Raw genomic sequence first — 18866 nt, 5'->3', positions numbered from 1 at the left:
GAGAGAAAGAACAAATGACTAAAGAGTCAGAGAAAGAAAAATTGGTGGAGTGATGCTCTTGAGAAGTTAAGATTTCAGATCTATTGTGCAAGTTAAAGATATGACCTTAGATAGGAGTGAGAGTATTCATCCATGTGAACTAGTGGCAAGTATACATATTCTGGTGTTAGTTTCCTTCCAAATTCATCTACCTGATGCACGTACAGAGAAAAGCATAGTCTTATGTTTGACCAGAGTTGTGTTTTTCTCAATTGTCTATGACCAAGAAAGAGAAAGGTCAGTAAATGAGATGGTCAGCAACCCGGTGATTACAATGATTAATATGAAATTTCATCCCTGTACGGAGAGGAGAGAGGACATCATAGCTTTCAGTAAATGTGGTAGAATCAATGAATGGGAATTTGCAGTGGGACTGAAAGAGTGTTAGAATCAGGACACTAAAATGAGTAAACTTAAAGCTGAAAGTGCTCAGAGATTGGGGTGTGTTAAATTTTTTTATACTGCTCCTAATATTTTATTTCTGGTTGTTCTCTCCATTTCCTAACATTATTTATCTTATAATCTACTGTATTTGTGGATTTGTATATTTCTATTTGTTGTGTGCTCTCAACATCTGTGGTTTTGGTTTTTTGTTTGTTGATTTTTGAGATGGAGTTTCACTCTTGTCGCTCAAGCTGGAGTGCAGTGGCATGATCTCAGCTCACTTCAACCTCCACCGGCCCAGTTCAAGTGATTCTCCTGCCTCAACCTCCCGAGTAACTGGGATTACAGATGCCTGCCACTGCTCCCACCTAGTTTTTGTATTTTTAGTAGAGACGGGGTTTCACCATCTTGGCCAGGCTGGTCTTGAACTCCTAACCTTGTGATCCACCGACCTCAGCCTCTCAAAGTACTGGGATTACAGGCCTGAGCCACCACACCCAGACACATCTGTGTGTTTTAAGGATATAATATTATTAGGTTCAGACACATTTAAAAGTAATTATACTTTTCTTATTTAGTCACCTATCCCTTGTTCCCTCCCATGCCTCAGCTGTTGATGTGACACAGATCTTCATTTCTGAGAGATCTGAATCATCCGCAGTACTGCCTATTTTTTTAATTGCTGTAGCTTTTCATTATCTTTTAGAATTGAACATAAAAGCACCAAGGGGGGAACCCAAGAAAATCCTGAATTGATTCCAAATATGAACCTCCCCCATTCCCTCTTTTATAATGTAGCTGCATCTGATTTTTCCTTAGTAATCAAAGTAAATCACCTCAGCCAGTAACATAATCCCCTTCTTGACTATTGTTTCTATGGCATGAAGTATTCAAAATGGCCAGGTGGGAGTTGTATCTTCCTACTCAGCAGAACCACTCATATGATCTCTGATGGAAACATTCCTCCTTGGGAACTGACACTTCCAAATCAGCAGAGCTCAAAGTGACAAGAAGAAACAAAAAAATCTGAGAGGTCCTAGTGAGAGAAGTAGCTCTTTCTTCCACCCCTTAATTTCTGGACACATGTATTCTATCGATAGGGGAAACAACATCGTATGATAGACTCCGTTTTAAAGAATATACAGCATCCTCTTAGATAGAACTCCATCCTTTCAAGGTGTTGTCCCCAGGGGGGTTCCTGAGTTTTCATTAAGTCTATCCACCTTTCAATTGTGCCAAGCACTTTTGGGTGATGGGTTATATGATAAGACCAATACTGAACTTCCTCTGATGTGAAATCAATTGTATGATCAAAAACAATGCTATGTGGAATACCATAATGAAGTATGTGGCATTCTGTGAGTCTACATATGGTGATACTGGTATAAGTATTATGGATAGGGAAGGCAGTCCATACCCTGAATATGTGTCTATTATGATGAGGACAAATATCTGCCTCCTTGCCACAATCTGGATGTTTGTGTCCCATCTCCCCACCAAGTTCATATGCTGAAACCTTAATCCCCAAGGTAATAATATTAAAAGGTAAGTTTTGAGGAGGTGATTAAGTCATGAGGGTGGAGCTCTAATGAATGGGAATAGTGTCCATATAAAAGAGACCCAAAAAAGTCCCCTTGTTCATGCCACCATGTAAGGACTCAGTCAGAGGGTACCACGTTTGAACTAGGAAGCAGGATCTCACCAGACACCAAATCTTCCAGCATCTTATTCTTGTACTTCCCAGCCTCCAGAACTATGAGAAATATTTGTTGGGGGTATATAACTACCCCATTTATTGTATTTTGTTATAGCAGCCTGAATGGACTGAGACACACATTCACAATGGAAGAGGTCCAATGTAACCATCCTGCCACCAAGTTGCTGGCAAGTTTGCCCAGGGAAGATTGCCATATCTGGGGCATAGTGTTGTTCTTTGCTATTTGTCAGGTTAGGACCTCACCAGTAATGGTAGCCAGATCAGCCTTCATTATGGAAAGTCCATGTTTCTGTGCCTATAATACTATTGGGCAAGAAGTGGGACAGATGGATAATTAGACTGATTGTCATGAACAGAAAATATCACCAGTGAAAAGCAGTAGTCTTACATAGACTACTGGGATTATGGGATAACAGAGCATACTCCAGTGTAGAATATGGTGCCTCCAAAATCCAAAATTTGCCCACCAATCATTGAGCTTCTTTTTTCCAATGATGTAGCAGTTACAGACAACATATACAGTGAGGCATAGACGGGTATATCCAACCTGCCACAGTACATTGTCATACAAGAGAAGAGCTGAAATGTAGGCTATAGAGCTATACACACGAACATAGGTAAATTTCACAATTATAATAGCTGAGTGAGAAAAAAGTAGCATAGAAGTATGTACCAAATAGTAAGAAAAACATGTCAAGCTGTGTGTGTGTGTGTGTGTGTTTGTATGTACATACATTGGACACAAACACACATGAATAGCAAAGGTATTCAAAAGGCAGCAGGATGTTGAAGTATAACTCTGTTTAGTCTCAGACTTAGCAAATGCTTCCAAAATTGGTACCAAGTGCTTCACATGTTGCAAGGAGTTGCCTATCAGTGGAGGACTGGAGAAAGCAATCACAAACAATCATGTGAGCTCTGACCACTCACCCATGTGTGAGTATGTACACACATTAGAGGATCTGGGTGACTTGAAGAGCAGAGAGGCCCACTTACAGAGGTTGAATAGTTTGCTCAGTTTACAGGAAGAAAATTTTCCTCACCTCAAACTTACTGGAGTGATGGCACTTCACAGGGGCCACAGGAAGGGCTTGAATAATCTTCTCAAAAGTTAGAATCACAAAGAAACTTAAAAAGGAGAGAAATGGGAAAAAGGAAGAGAAGAGGGGTGGGGGAGAGAGAGAGAGAATATTTGGTTTGATCTGGAGTATTCTAAAGGAAGTTTTCTCAAGAGATCTGTGTGGAGCTTTATGTCAGGAACTGTAGGGACTTGAGGAGTGATTTAGTCCCTGAACAGTGATTAAAGCAGCCATGAAGAAAACAAAATCAGATTTAAACAGTTGTTAAACTCCATCCAGATAAGGGAGATGTGTACTGACCCGGACCTCTTGCCTTTCCCCCTGTTCAGCAGGCTCTGGTGGACAAGTATTTGCAAAGGGGAGGGGTGCAGATGTTGTCTGAGTACAAGTGGAAGGGTCACTGCCCTTTCCTACTGCAGGCTGCAGCCCGGACCCAGCCTGAGCTGGGGGAAGTGAGAAGCTTTGATATTGAAAGATTAGAGTTGTGATGATTACCTTGGACAGGATGTACAAATCACTGAACACTGATCAAGTGGAATATTAAGGTCATAAAAGACATTTTCTTATCTAGCAGTGATCAAAGAACGTATAGAGCTAACTCTAGGATTGATAACAGGGAGCAGAGATAAAAGAACCCAGCAGAATGGACGCGGCTTAGGCATTGGGAGGGGTTATGGGACAAAATAATTTGAATTTGGCCTCTACTTATTTATGCAACAGCCATACAGACATGAGAATGACAAATCCAAAATTCAGAATCAAGCTTATGTAAGGGACAAATGAAGTCCTTTAGCTTAAAGTTGCATTTTCTTTGCTGGGAGGTGAGGTGAGTAAACAGGCATTTCCTCTACAGTTACCCATACATTTCTGTATTGCTGATCTACTTCCCCAATACTGCTGTTTCTTCAAAACATCGCTTTTGTCCAGTAACTCTTTTTATGACAACTGAAGATGGTACACATGCTCAGGCCTGTGTAATCTACCAGTCTTACCATCACCCAGAGGCATCTGGCCTCATACAGTGCTAGAATGGCCTGTGGAAAAGTCAATTGTAGCATTATATAGGAAGCAGAAGCCTGCAAGGTTGGAGGGCTGTCCTATAGGATATGGCTCTAGTTCTGGACCTGTAAGCAACTTATAGTGCCATGCTCCATTGCCAGAATGGGATAGAGAATGACTCTCCCTATTCTTATGCCACCCAGAAAATGATTCACAGATTTTCTCCTTTCCTTCTCTCCAAAACAGGACTTGGGTAGTTTGGAGGTTAAAATATTTGAGCTAAGACTACTGGGCTAGACATAAACAATATTGAAACAATTGCAACTCACTTATTGCCAGATGCTGACTAACTGACCCTCACTCTCCTGTACCACAGCTATAACTACAGCTTTCATTGGGAAATAGATTGATTACAATAAGTCTCTCCTAATAAGAAACCAACGCCAGTCATGGTGGCTCACTCCAGCACTTTGGGAAGCTGAGGAGGGTGGATCACCTGAGGTCAGGAGATCGAGACTTGCCTGGCCAACTTGGTGAAACCCTGTCTCTACTAAAAATACAAAAATGTGCCGGGTGTGGTAGAGGGTGCCTGTAATCCTAGCTACTTGGGAGGCTGAGGCAGGAGAATCACTTGAACCCGGGAGGCAGAGGTTGCAGTCAGCTGAGATCATGCCATTGCCCTCCAGCTTGGGCAACAGAGCAAGATTCTGTTTCAAAAAAAAAAAAAAGAAACAAAAAGAAACCACCCACCACGGACTGGCTCTGGCTGGGAGATTGTGTGCCTATGTGCCCTGAAAGAGCTGTTACCGTATAGGGCCTGAATGTCTTACACTTAAATTACGTCTGCACCCCAAGGTGAACATGGGTGGTATGTTACAGGGATGTTTCTTGTAAATGAATGCATCAGGATCCTCTTTATGATTATTTATGGCTCCTCCTGTAATTTGTAGAATTTGGATGTTCAGCCAACTCATTCAGCATAAAGTTCCTGCTCCAATCCCTCCTCCTTCCAAGTACTGGTCTGTGGTGTTGGTCAGAGGCACACTTCCCAGTCTGTGGCATGGCTGCCTTGTAAGCTGCAACACTTTCTAAGAAATAGAGTGTCCTTCTCCCCTTTCATAAATTTATACACTGTGATTTTATGTAAGTTAACATTTTTATGGTTCACTTTATGTAAATTTCATCTTACTCCTAACTTAGGCTTGCCAATATCCACCATGGCTCCGACCTCTTTGCTCTGCCTGTCCCCAATTCACCGTTAGTTCTCACTTCTTAGTGACAAATTGCCCACATAATTCCCATTTCAGGTTTCTTGGAGTGAGTATGTGACTTCCTCAGCACATTCCTTAGGGACAGAGCCTTTTGAATGGGAGTTAATGTGTCTTGTTGGACTATATCGGGTGGCTTCCCTTCAGGAAAATTAATTCTCTTTGATTGGTTGTAGCCTGAAGGTTTGTTTGACATGCCAAAAAAAAAAAAAAAAGCCACCAGGGCATTCTACTTTCCTGGGGACAATAAGCAGAGCAATTGCCTCTAATACGCTCTGTGGCCGTGATATCTGCAATGTTAAAACACACCCCAAACCCCTAGCCCAGCTGCTGGTCTGCTCTTAAACAATGTCTTTTCACTAGGACAAGCATTAGGTTTTAGAGGGGAACACCAGGGCTGTCTCTCCAAAATGGCTAGGGAGAAGAGTCTTTGGTCCTTGAATGCCCAGTACTACATCACTTCAACTTCACAGTGATTTTCAGATTGATGGTGAGGGAGATCTGGTGTGTAGCATGATCTCACCCTCTCCCCTGAGTCTGAGCACCCCTGCACAGCGTGTTAGGATGAACAGAAATCCCTTCCAGTGTAACCCAAGAACGCCTGGTCAGCAAACACACATCTAACCCAAAGGAATGAAGTGACAGACTCTGTTTTAATGGCTCAAACATGGGATGACTTTATTGTTCTGATTATGTTTATTTTGGGCAGGTCTCAGCACATAAGCCCCACGATTTTTTGTCCAAGGCCATTTTCACCCTGGAGTTGCTTTATGACAGCATCCATATCCACCTTGACAGGTCGATGTCATTTCTGGGCCTGCCCCGTTGTCTGTCGATTAAAAAGATCAGCACGTTTTTGGTGGGCTTCTTGCATTTGAAGGCTTTGTCAGGCTCCTTGATGTTCAGTGTGCTCTCTCTGGGAGCGGCTTTAGGGAGTTCTTTATCCATGACGCGGTGGCTCCAAACAAACTCAGGAAGACAGCTTAACTAAGAAAGCCTGAAAAGGATAATGATTTTCAGGTAATCAAGTGGACCTGGGACCTCTTCCTCACTTGCCACACACCCACACAACCACATATCGCATGCGCGCGCACACACACACACACACAAACACACGCATACTCAGCCACCAGCAGTAGTCACAGCTACCAACAGTAGTACAGCAGTAGTCTTTAGTGAGGATTCTTATAGCCACGCTAATTTTAACTGGATTTTATGTTGTTCTTTTGAAGAGCTGCCTTCTTCTCACCTCTGCCTCCTTTGAAAATCATTGCTGAAGCAGGTATAGATCTTACTCCAACCCCCCATGGAAGAAATAAACTGTACATTCTCAAATGCTGCCTAGCTTCTGTTTCTGAGGCCCATCCTGCTGAGTTTCCATCCTGGGATCGTCATATCAGTGATTTAAAGATTACACTCACCCTGTCTCACCTCAAAAAGTGACCCTGTCTCACCTCGAAAAGTGCTGGGTGGTATTTTATTTGAATCTGGCACATTGCCAAGGCCAGGGGTGGATGCCCACTGTGTTCTCACTTTTGGGCTCCCAAGCAAGATTAAAGGACTTGCCCAAGGTAACAGAGAGGTGAGACTGGAACTGGGAAAACCTGTATCTGAAGCCTTGTGCTCCTACACACTCCTCTATAGTGTCTCTGTATCACTTTGAACAAATGACTCTCCCACACCCTCCCCCAATTATCAAACAGGGTTGGGGTTTAACAGATAGATTGGTTAGGTAATGGCACAGAAAGACGCTGTATAATCTTGGTATATCAGGATATTTTACCTGTCAGACCACTCAGATTTCTTTTGAAGAAAAATCTGGACCGGAGGGTAAACAGTGAGAGGAAACACGACCTCCTTCCTTGGCACACTCTCTCTCTTTGCCTGAGTCCCAGAGCCTGATCGGTTCAGAACCAAGTGAAGTCATGGTTACTATGGTGACTCATAATAATCCTCAGAACCTAGTGCCAACTGTCCTCAAGATTCAAACCACCATCACCTGGGTTCTTCCTGGTTCAGGGCTCAATAGGGTGAGGGAAGTTGCTGGGTGAGGAAGCAGGTACATCCTGTGGCTGAGTGCCATCTGCATATCTCTTTCCTAGATGAAACACTCAGCTCTCCTGGCCTCAGAGCTTGTCCCTGGCTTATGCAAAAGCCCTTCATTCCTTCATTAAAATTCCTTCTTTGTGTAGATTAACAGCACCCACTGAGTCTAGCCAGGTTCCCTGGGTAGTGATCACCAACTTTGTCCGCCATGTTCCAATCAGGGAATTAGTCCCAGGTCAAATTTCCCACTTACTTGTCAATCTCTGCATCCAGCCTTGGACGTGACTGCAATTACTCCTTCATGAATTACACAATCCATGTAAACAGAGTATTTAGTTGCAGTAATTAAACACTGCAATTTGACACTGCTGTGCCTCACACACCTGTCTAACCCCCTCCAAAAGCTCAGTGCAGTGGAGCTCCACATTTTTATTATGTGAACCTGGAATGTAGATGGGCTTTTAATGCCTCAAAAAATCATATGCTAAAACTGGTCCATTTCCTTGAGAAGCACTCATATGTCTCAAGACATAGTCCCTTCCAAATCTCTGATCTAGAATTACTATATTGTTGCCATTAAAGTGTGACCCATGTGGTTATTGTCTAGATGCAGGGCATGGTTTTCCAGGCTGTCTAAATCTATTAGTCAGGGTTCTCCTAGAGGGACAGAACTAATAAGACACACACACACACACACACACACACACACACACACACACACATATGTATCTTATGTATATATATATCTTATATAACCATATATATCATATATATGTTTATTATATATAGGAGTTTATTAAGTATTAACTTACACGATCATAAGATCCCATAATAGGCTGTCTGCAAGCTGAGAAGCAAGGAGAGTCAGAATCCCAAAACTGAAGAACTTGGAGTCTGATGTTCAGGGGCAGGAAGCATCCAGCACGGGAGAAAGATGCAGACTGGGAGGATAGGCCTGTCTCAGTTTTTCACGTTTCTCTCCCTGCTTTATATTCACTGGCAGCTGATTAGATTGTGCCCACAAGATTAAGGGTGTGTCTGCCTTTTGAAGCCCACTGACTCAAACACTAATCTCCTTTGGTAACACCCCACAGACACACCCAAGATCAACACCCTGCATCTTTCAATCCAATCAAGTTGACACTCAGTATTAACCAGCACACAGAGGGATAACGGTAAGGACAGAATTTTGTGTTTTTTGTAGTATGGTTCTCATGAGAAACTAAAATGACTATTATGAAGAGACATGGCTTGCCTCCACACTGGCTGTCCACTCAGTCTTATGTAAGAACCAAGAAAACTGAGGTTCCTGTAAAGGGACCCAGGTCACACACTCTCTTTCTCTTCCCTGAGGGAGAGAAGCCTCAGTCCTCCGGGTTTTCTTCTACCCCACATAGAATCATGTAAAGATCCTGAGGCCATATTCAGTGTCCTAAACAATTTGAAGAGGGAAGATAACTTATTGGTATAGAGTATTTTATTAACAAAGAAAGTGGAAAACTGTCTTTCTCTTAAGGAACTGACATTCTAGAAAACCAAGGCAATCACTGAGGAAGTAGGCCAGGAGAGGCTGACTGGTAGAAGTTAAATGCATAAAAATTAGCATAGTAGGCCAGGCATAGTGGCTCATGCCTATAATCCCAGCATTTTGGAAGGCTGAGTGGGGTGGATTGCTTGAGCCCGGGAGTTCAAGACCAGCCTGGGCAACATAAGAAGATCCCATCTCTACAACAAAAGTAAATAAATTATAAATTTGTGTAGTCTTCCAATAAATAGGGAATATAATAGAAATAAAATATCATACTTACGTTGGTCACAATCGTTATGAAACACCTAGAAAAATGATGACACATATAAGGAAAACACACATCCAACCTTTTATAAGCTTCCAGTTTGAATATTCAAATAAAATTTTAAAATACTACATTTTTCTGAAAATAAAGAACAATTTTTGCAATGGTATCAATTCTCCTCTAAATAAATCAGTAAATCCAGTGCAATCCTAATCATAAGTCACAGCATGATTTTGAGTGTTTGTGTAACTGGAAGACCAGACGAAATTATACTACAAAACATGGGAAGGATTATGTAAGACGGAGAGCTTGTCATTCTGGACTCGAAACTTACCCTGTAGGATGAGTAAATGAAACAGAAATTGATAGACATGTCCATGGACCAACATAGAGATTCTAGAAATATATTCATGCAAAGCCAAGTCTTTTGGTCAAGTGTATGTGTGTGTGTGTGTGTGTGTGTGTCTGTGTGTGTGTCTATGTTAGGAAGCGGAAGTGCAGAGGGGTTTCCAGTACTACTTGGTGTTTTTTCTTTCAGGTAATTCTGGATTCCATCAACTTTCACTTGTCTCTCTGTTGTGCTGTCTTCCTGAAGCCATCTATGGAGTCAAGCAGTCATGGCTCAAGGACACTCTGAAGTCGGTCCCAGTACATCTGCATGGAGCATCAGGAGGAAGATGGATGTATACTTACGACCCAGCCTAGCCACTAAATCTTTGCTGAGCATTTTACTCAGTAGACAGCTTGGGAATCAAAGAAATGATATGGATCTGACACAGTCGCTGTGGACGCTGGCACAAGCCACACCAGAGTGGAGCTGGCCTTTGCCAACACACCATGCCATTGACCTACCTCTGCCCTTCAGGTAGTATTGAAAAATCCAAGAAAATAGTGTGGATCAATAAATCCTTCCCTTGATGCAACCATGACAAATGGAAGTTGTGTTGCTTTTGGTTGGATATGGCTTTCGTTCACATGGTTTCTTGACTTCTGAGCCATCTGTGTGCTACCGGAGTTCACAGGCAGATGAACTCTAGCTGCTACCCCTTGAAAGGGTGTTTACTAATGTTGCAGAGTCTGGGGGTGCTGCAGTCAAGAAGGGCCCTGTTTAGAGAAGCTGGAAGGGCAGCTGAGTGGACATGTGAAGAGGCCCTGAAGCCCTAAATTTCTATCAGGAGGGGACTTTAAGGAGCCCACTTAGAGGTCTTGATTTGTCTCTCTTGATGTTTGGAAGAGACAGTGATTAAAAGCTGGAATCAAAAGTGAATTTAAAATGGGTGTGGTTTGTAGAGTGGGGAGGGAGTTCTTTCAAGAGAAAGAGAGTTAATGAAGCAACTAGAAATGCCCAGGAAATAAAGAATTGCCTTTCAATTGTTGGTGCAAAATAACTTTGAGCCTACATTACTCTTGGCCAGACATTCAAGTGTGAGGGTAAATTACCATGCAAGATGTTCAAGTATGCTTTCCCTGGAAATAGACCCTGAGACACACTTGTAAGTAGAAAGTGCTTATTTGAGAGGGAGTCCCAAATTGCACTGGTAGGGGTGTGGGATCATGAGACATACAAGGAAGGCAGCCAATCAAGGGTGGGGAGAACAAACTAGCAGGTTACCACTGTGGGCAATTGGAGGTAATTCCCAGGGGGACCCTGTGGGAGGCGGTGTAGATCATATACCTCACATTCATCCCAAGTGTAGAGTGAAGAGGCTGGGGATATTTAGCCACCAAATACCCAACCATACTTGTTAAAGGACTTCCCCCAGGGGTGATATAAATCTCTGTCACCTCCACCTTGCTTTGTTTGATGTCCAGCATGCTCCGAAGGTGAGAAAAAAAAAGCCCCTAAGGCAGAGAGTCATGGTATTTGTAGTAAGTAGCCCTGTCGATGCAAAGGTGAGACTTAGCTCTGCAGAGCCAAGAGTCATGGATGTTTTTAGTAACTAGCCTTGAGATTTAGAGATGAGAGCGGAGAAGATACAGGGAGACCACCACAGGAATCTGCTACACAACGATATAAAAAATATACTGCAATATCAACTTGGGACCTAACAGCAAACAGAATTTAAATCAAATAGTTCAAGTAGTCATACTCTAATAAAGGAACCACTTGCATATGTGTAGGCAGAGAGAAGATACCACATAGCTGTTTGGATCAGCAAAAATGGGAAGTTTTTAGGAAACCTGGCATTTCAGTGGCAAGGGGAAGAAATAGTGTTATTGGCTAGCACTTAAAAAGAAGGACCACTAACCAGCAGCTATAATTGTTGAGTGAGAAAGCCACTGCCAGAGATACAGTGACAAGTAATGCTTTTGATGGGGTTGGCATCTCTCCTCCCACTCTTGGATTTCTTGCAGTTGCCTACCACTGTCTAAACCCAACTATTAGCTAAAGGCAAGAAAGCCCAGATAATGTAGTCTACAACCTCAGCCTCCTAGGTCACATAGCATGCAGAATAGGTTACAGGATATATCTAGGTGGACAAAACAAAAATAACCAACACACTTCATCCCTATCGTCAATCGCTAAAATTCATCTACTGTTGCCATTTACTCAGATGAGAAAACACTCATCACAACATAAGGAAGACACAAAAGCCTGTCAGTCCACATATCATCATGGGGTGATGTTAAACCAATCATAGTCCCATCTGTAACCCAAATTATAACCTTAATGATCACCAGTACTTTTTCAACAATCATGAAAATCATAGGGAGAAAGCATTCTCACTTTTCTTCTTGTGACATCAACTCCATGTTCTCCTGAATCTCTGCAGGCAGCTCAAGTTTCTGGTGAATATTTACCTGGGAGGGTGACTCAAGCATTCATTGCCAAAGGATCTGAGTCCTTGCAGGTGATGTTCTCATGGAGTTGCATCAGTTTTCCATTGAGCTTTAGAACTGAACTCGGGAGTGCTAAGCAACGCCCCAGTGAATCTCCTCAGTTACAGAAGTAGTCTTTTCCCCATTGTAATGCAGCAACCCAAATTCCTTTTGGTAATCTGGATGAGTCACTCACTCTTTAAGTATGGTAATTTCTTCTCAATTATCAGTTTTTTGGGGGCCAAGGAGATGAAAATGGACAGAGAACAATAGGTCAGTGTCAGTTTCTAATTTAATGGAACCATGGATACATTTCCTTGGAAAGTCATTCTTGATTTGAGGTTTTAAAATTCCAAACCACTGAGTCTAATTTTGGGGCAAAGAAAAAGGAGAAAATACATCAGTAGGTTTGAGATGTTTATATTCTGGTCTTGATTCTTTTTCATAAATTTTCTTAAAAGTCACAGGTGAGGAAATGAATAACCCGACCAAGGGCCTGTGGTTTTATGACAGTAGATGCTCTTCAGCCTCTCCAGTCAGTTCCCAAAGCATACAGTTAGGAATTTTGTTATACAAAACAATTGTTATGTAATGTGCTTTTATTATTTAACTAAAATTTGGGCCTGGTCTTTTTCAGAAGCTTTATTTAACTTATTCTCTTCTTTTGAAATTACAAATAAGGAAAGTATTTGGCTAAGTGCTTGTGGTTTTATGCCACTGAATATCCTCAAGCTGTCAGCAAGGCTAGTTTCATGTTTTATTTTATAACATAAATATATTTTTATAACATTCTGCTGTTTGAAAATTCACATATTTAATAGCTTTTTTTGTCTAATAATGTGATGGTTATTTTATGTGTCAGCTTGACTGGGACAATGGGTGCCTTGATATTTGTTTAAACTTTATTCTAGGTGTGTCTGTGATGGTGTTTCTGGATGAGATTAACATCTGAATTAGTAGATGGAGTAAAGTAGATTGTCCTCCCTCAGGTGAGTGGGCCTCATTCTATCAATTGAAGGCCTGATTACAGCAAAAAGGCCAACCCTTCCTCAAGGAAGAAGGAAGTTTTCCTGACTTTGGATTTAATCTGAAACATTGGCTTTTTGGAGGGCCTGAAGCCTACCAGCCTTTAGAATGAACTACCTATGAACTCTGAATATCTGAGACAGGTCTCAATTTAGAAAGATTTTGCCTTGAGTATGCACACAGGAGGTCCTGCCAACATGTGCCCAAGGTGGTCAGAGCGCAGTTTAGTTTTATGCATTTTAGGGAGATGTGAGTCATCAATCAATATATGTAAGGTGAACATTGGATTGGTATGGAAAGGTGGGACAACTGGAAGCAAAGATGGGAAAACTCAAAGAGGGGAGTGGGGTTCCAAGGCATAGGTAGATAAGAGTTTCTAATTAGCTTTTCCAAATGACGCAATCAGATATGCTTTTATCTCAGTAAGCAGAGGGATGACTGAATAAAATGGGAGGCAGGTTTGCCCTAGGCAGTTCTGAATCTGACTTTTCCCTTTAGCTCAGTGATTTGGGGGTTCCAAGATTTATTTTCTTTTCAGATACCCCATCAGCTTTCCTGGGTCTCTGGCTTGCTGACTCACTCTGCAGATCTTGGCACTTGTCAATGTGCATAATGTGTTTGGAAGTTCTTTATAACATATATAGGCAATAGCTTATATATATTAAAAATATGCATCACATATTATATTAAATATATATAATGAATAACCTATATTGTACATATATAATATGCCCTAATATATATGTACGTGTATGTATGTATACATATATATACACATATATATGTACACACACATGTACATATATATTAGGGCATATTATATATACATATACACACATGTGCAGATACATATATGCCCTAATATACATATATATTAGGGCACATTATATATATATATATATATATATATATATAGACACACACACACACATGTACATACACATATATGCCCTAATATATATGTCTGTAGATCTATATTAGGGCGTATATGTATATACCCTATACCCTATTGGTTTTGTTTCTCTGGAGAACCCTAAGTAATACAACTAGTATTTTTTTAAATATTTAATTTTTTGTGGTATTTCCCGTGTAAAATGACACACATTGACCATTAGACTGGTCAAGCCCTGGTTGTTTTATAACAGCAAATGCCTAAAAGTGCTACTGATAGTAATTTGGCATTTCATTGACCGAAACAATTGCATGTTGAATGTCATGCTATTCAACTGAATTTGACCATTTGTTCTTTTTTTTGTAAATTTCCCTTTGAAAAGTGGAACACGTTCAATATACAAATGAGGAAATTAGTGGTCAAAGTAAGTACGCCTTGTTTTCAGGAAGCAAATGGCCATTGGAGGTCATGTTGTATGCTTTGGAATTTTATTTGACAGCATAATTGTGTATTTAATATAATGGTATTTCTTTACATTTTGGACTCAACCCTTTTTCCCGGGTGTCTTGCACAAAAAGATATGTGTGGTGATTTCTATTTACAAACAAGGAGGATAGGAGTTATCATGGTTTCTGTTTACAAACAAGGAGGATGAGAATTGTCATGAGTCAGGCTGGTCAGGACAAATAATGGTGAGAATAGGTTTCCTTATCCTAGGCTTCACTGGGCCCATCCCTTTGGCCACTCTGTGCTAGTCAGCTTAATGCTTCCAATGTGCACATATTGGCTGATGAAATAGTCCCTTGTGTGCCTATGTACATTTATGCCTCCATTTTGTGACAACTAATGTGTAGTCAAGGGGAGAATTGAAAGAAAGGAAAACTCTTGTCTATTTCAAAAACCTGAGAACCATAATTACTAACAGTAACCTGAATCTTGCTTTAAGAAAAAACAAGAATTCTTCCCTTTTATATCATTCTATTTAAGTTTGCTTATTAGCATTTGTCTGGTTCATTCTTGATATCAACTTGCATTATGCATGTTAGCTCACGTAGAAGTAATTCAATGACTTCTTTAGTGAAGTAACATTGGTATTCTCCAAATACCACTTTCTTGGATTGCATTTAAAGTGAGAAAGATGGCTGGCTGGTACTTGGATCATAACATACCTCTGCCCGTGGTACTCCATGTCACCCAAATTATAGAAATTGGGACATTACCTAGCCTTATAAATCCTGGCTGCAGTCAGAGCCCTAGACCTTGAACAGTATCTAAGTGTGGAAATCAAGTCCAGATATAAGGCCCGAAGGCACTTTAATTGCATCTCCATTTCCAACATGATCCTAGGGGCACACTTTCCAAATAAGAACAAAGTCCCCAAATCCTATATTATATGAGCAAATGTTCAATTTCATCCATTGTTTTCTATTCCAAGAGCTTACGCTTGTTGTCAGATGGCAGCAACCCCATTTATAATATGGAATTCTTCACAAAATTGTTTTGAATATTATTAGCTTGTTTCTAATGTAAGGAATTTTCCAAATTACTATTTTACCAATTAATGACACTAATATATCATAAAATGCAGTTGTATGATGTACATTTCATGACATTAAGTGTCATAGTAGGTAACATAGGAAGGACAGTACAAAACCCATTTCAAAAATGTATTACCCATAATCTTGTATAGTGTATGAGTGTCTGTAATTGTTAACAAAGTAAGGAGAACTCAAACCCCATTTTAAGGGTTACCCATTATTTTGAATGAGTCATTAGCCTGGAAACTGAAGAATAAACTGAACTCTTTTTTTCCTTTCTTTTCTAATAGGTGGCTCTGCCTCTCAGTGTAATATTTTATAATTATTCTATAATGTTCCATTAAAGCAGGATAAACTATATTTCCTTTGTAAGGGGTGTTCAGGGCTCTGAGGCAGCAATCTTATTTGTGCAGTCCCTACCTGTATTAGTTTCCTGTGGTTGCTACAACAGATTGCTATAAGCTGCATGGCTAATAACAAGAGAAATGTATTCTTTTACAGTTCTGGAGGCCAGAAGTCTGAATTCAAGGTATTGGCAATGCCATGCTCCCTCTGAAGGTTCTAGGGAGGAATCTTTCCTTGTCTTTTCCCAGCTTCTGGTGGCTACTGGCAATTCTTGGTGTCCCTTGGCTTGTAGATGCATCACTCCAACAATCTCTGCCTCCATTTTCACATGTCTTCCTTTGTGTATCTCCTCTGTGTATGTCTCTGTGTCTTCTCTTCTTCTTAGAAGAACACCTGTAATGGACTCGTGGCCCACTCTAAACCCAGGATGATTCCACTTGGAGATCCTCAATTATATTTGCAAAGATCCTATTTCCGTACAGGGTCATATTCAGAGGTTCCTGATGGACATGAATTTTGGGGGACCTGACTCAATCTATTACATTGTTTGGCATTATCATTCACTTTTTGGACTACTTTGCGCAGGCTGCATGACTGAGTACCCTGGGCTCAACAACCATTTTCATAAGTTCCTCTGGAAAAAGCAAAGAAGAAGTATGTCCCAGCCACCCACTTAAATGAGTTTCCAAGTTATATAATTTTCTTGCAGTGGTGCTGGGCTGTTCATCCACAGGCAAGTCTCTTGGCAGATTCATACTGTCACCATCTCCTTGAGCACCTGTGATGGAAAAGTCCAGTACCGGTGAGCCTATGGGCCTGTGGTGTGAAGAGGGTGGAACTGGAATCACTTGTCAAGATCACCTAGACAAGTTCAGGGTATCCTTATGTTATATGAGGATACATACAGGTGTTTTGTGAAGGGCAGTTCCCTCTTCCTGTCCCCTGTGCATCATTAACAATGGTATGAAAAGCGCTTTCTAGAGTCCTAGAGATAGGGACTACCAACAGTGGCAGTCACTCCCTAAGCACTGCTGACTCACTCCATGATACTGGCTCTGTTTCTGTAACCTGTTCCTTTCATTAGACAGGGGCATCTTTTTCTAGTCCTTAATTGTGTTCTTCATGTACACCATGGGTACCGCTGTTACAGAGACATTAACAAACTTAGACTGTTTTGATTTCAAAGAAACCCAATTTTGACTTTTGTTTTTTTTAGAAAGAAAGAAAGAAAGAGAAAGAGAAAGGGGGATAGAGAACAGGGGTCCTGCTCTATTGCCCAGGCTGGAATGCAATCTGAAAATAGGTATTAAAAACCTCTTTTATGCTGATAATTGTGCTTAACAGCAGCGACAGGAAGGAATAGGGGAAGAAAATAACAAACAAACAGCCAACCAACATTTCATTTAAATCTGCGAAATGCTATGCAAATGCTGAAGAATGATTTACTTCCAAATATGTGGTCGCTTTCAAAATAGGTGTAATGTGATACTGAGAAAAATTTATTTTCTGTGGACCTGGGGTGAAGAATTCTATAAATATTCGCTGAGTTTACTTGTTCCAGGTCTGAATTCAAATCATTGATGTCCCTGTTAATTTTCTGTCTTGTCGATCCATCGAATATTAACAATATGGTGTCAAAGTCTCCCGCTATTATTTCGCGGGAGTCCAAGTCTCTTTATAAGTCATGAGGAACCTGCCTTATGAATCTGGGTGCTCCTATATTAGGTACATATATATTTATGATCATTGACTCCTGTTGTTGCATTGATCCTTTTACCATTATGTAATGTCCTTCTTTGTTTCTTTTAGTCTTTGTTACTATTAAAGTCTATTTTGTCAGAGACTAAAGTTACAACTCCTGTTTTTTCTTTTTTTTTTTTTTTCTCTCCATTTGATTGGTAAGTCTTCCACCAACTCTTTGTTTTGAGTCTTTGTATGTCCTTGCTTATGAGGTGGATCTGGATACAGCATACTGATGGGTTTTGACTTTTTATTCAATTTTCCTGTCTGTGTCTTTGATTAGGGCATTTAATCCATTTAAATTTAGGATTAATATTGATATTTGTGAGTTTAATATTGTCATTTAATGCTAGCTGGCTATTTTGCCCATTAGTTGATATAGATTCTTCATTATGGAGATACTCTTTACCTTTTGGTCAGTTTTTGGGATGACCGATACTGGTTGTTCCTTTCTGTGTACAGTGCTTCTTTCAGAAGCTCTTGTAAAGCAGGCCTGGTGGTGATGAAATCTCTGAGTGCTTGCTTGTTTGCTAAAAAAATTATTTTTCCTTCATTTGTGACATTTAGTTTGGCTGGATATGAAATTCTGGGTTGAAATTCTTTTCTTTGAGGATATTGAATATTGACCCCCACTCTCTTCTAGTTTGTAGGGTTTCTGCTGAGAGATCTGCTGTGAGTCTGATAGGCTTCCCTTTATGGGTAATCTGAATTTTCTCTCCAGCTGCCCTTAGAATTTTCTCCTTTATTTCAACCCTGGTGAATCTAACAATTATGTGTCTTGGGGTTGCTCTACTTGAGGAATATCTTTGTGGTGTCCTATGTATTACCTGGAGTTGAGTATTGTCCTGCCTTACTAGGTTAGGAAAGTTTTCCTGAATAATATCCTGAAGAATATTTTCCAGCTTGGTTCATTCTCTTCATGACATTCAGGTACACCTATCAAACGTAAATTAGGTCTTTCCACTTAGTCCCATATTTCTTGGAGACTTTGCTCATTCCTTTTTACTCTTTCTTCTCTAATCTTGTCTTCTTGTTTCATTTCATTGAGTTGGTCTTTGACCTCTGATATCCTTTCTTCTGCTTGATCAATTCAACTGTTAAAACCTGTGCATACTTCTAGGTGTTCTCGTATTGTATTCTTCAGTTCCAGTAATTCACTTATATTCTCTAAATTGTCTAT

General features: G+C 40.6%; 1 pseudogene across 3 annotated transcripts; it reads right to left on the bottom strand.

The window, feature by feature from the left end:
* Positions 1–6151: 6151 nt before the first annotated feature.
* LOC108589791 (embryonic testis differentiation protein homolog B pseudogene) lies at positions 6152–12114 on the bottom strand (annotated as a pseudogene). Of its 3 annotated transcripts, XR_013531362.1 has the most exons (3): positions 12054–12114; positions 9341–9365; positions 6152–6483 (listed from the first exon to the last, which is right to left on the bottom strand). The product of XR_013531362.1 is annotated as an embryonic testis differentiation protein homolog B pseudogene, transcript variant X3 (transcript). The 3 variants fall into 3 exon arrangements; XR_013531361.1 differs by lacking the exons at positions 9341–9365; positions 12054–12114 and adding an exon at positions 8345–8846; XR_013531360.1 differs by lacking the exons at positions 9341–9365; positions 12054–12114 and adding an exon at positions 7270–7368.
* Between the last annotated feature and the right edge of the window lie 6752 nt (positions 12115–18866).

Source organism: Callithrix jacchus, chromosome X, assembly GCF_049354715.1.
Source record: "Callithrix jacchus isolate 240 chromosome X, calJac240_pri, whole genome shotgun sequence".
NCBI lineage: Eukaryota > Metazoa > Chordata > Mammalia > Primates > Cebidae > Callithrix > Callithrix jacchus.
The sequence above is the reverse complement of the archived record's forward strand: the minus strand, read 5'-3'. Positions and strand labels throughout refer to the sequence as shown.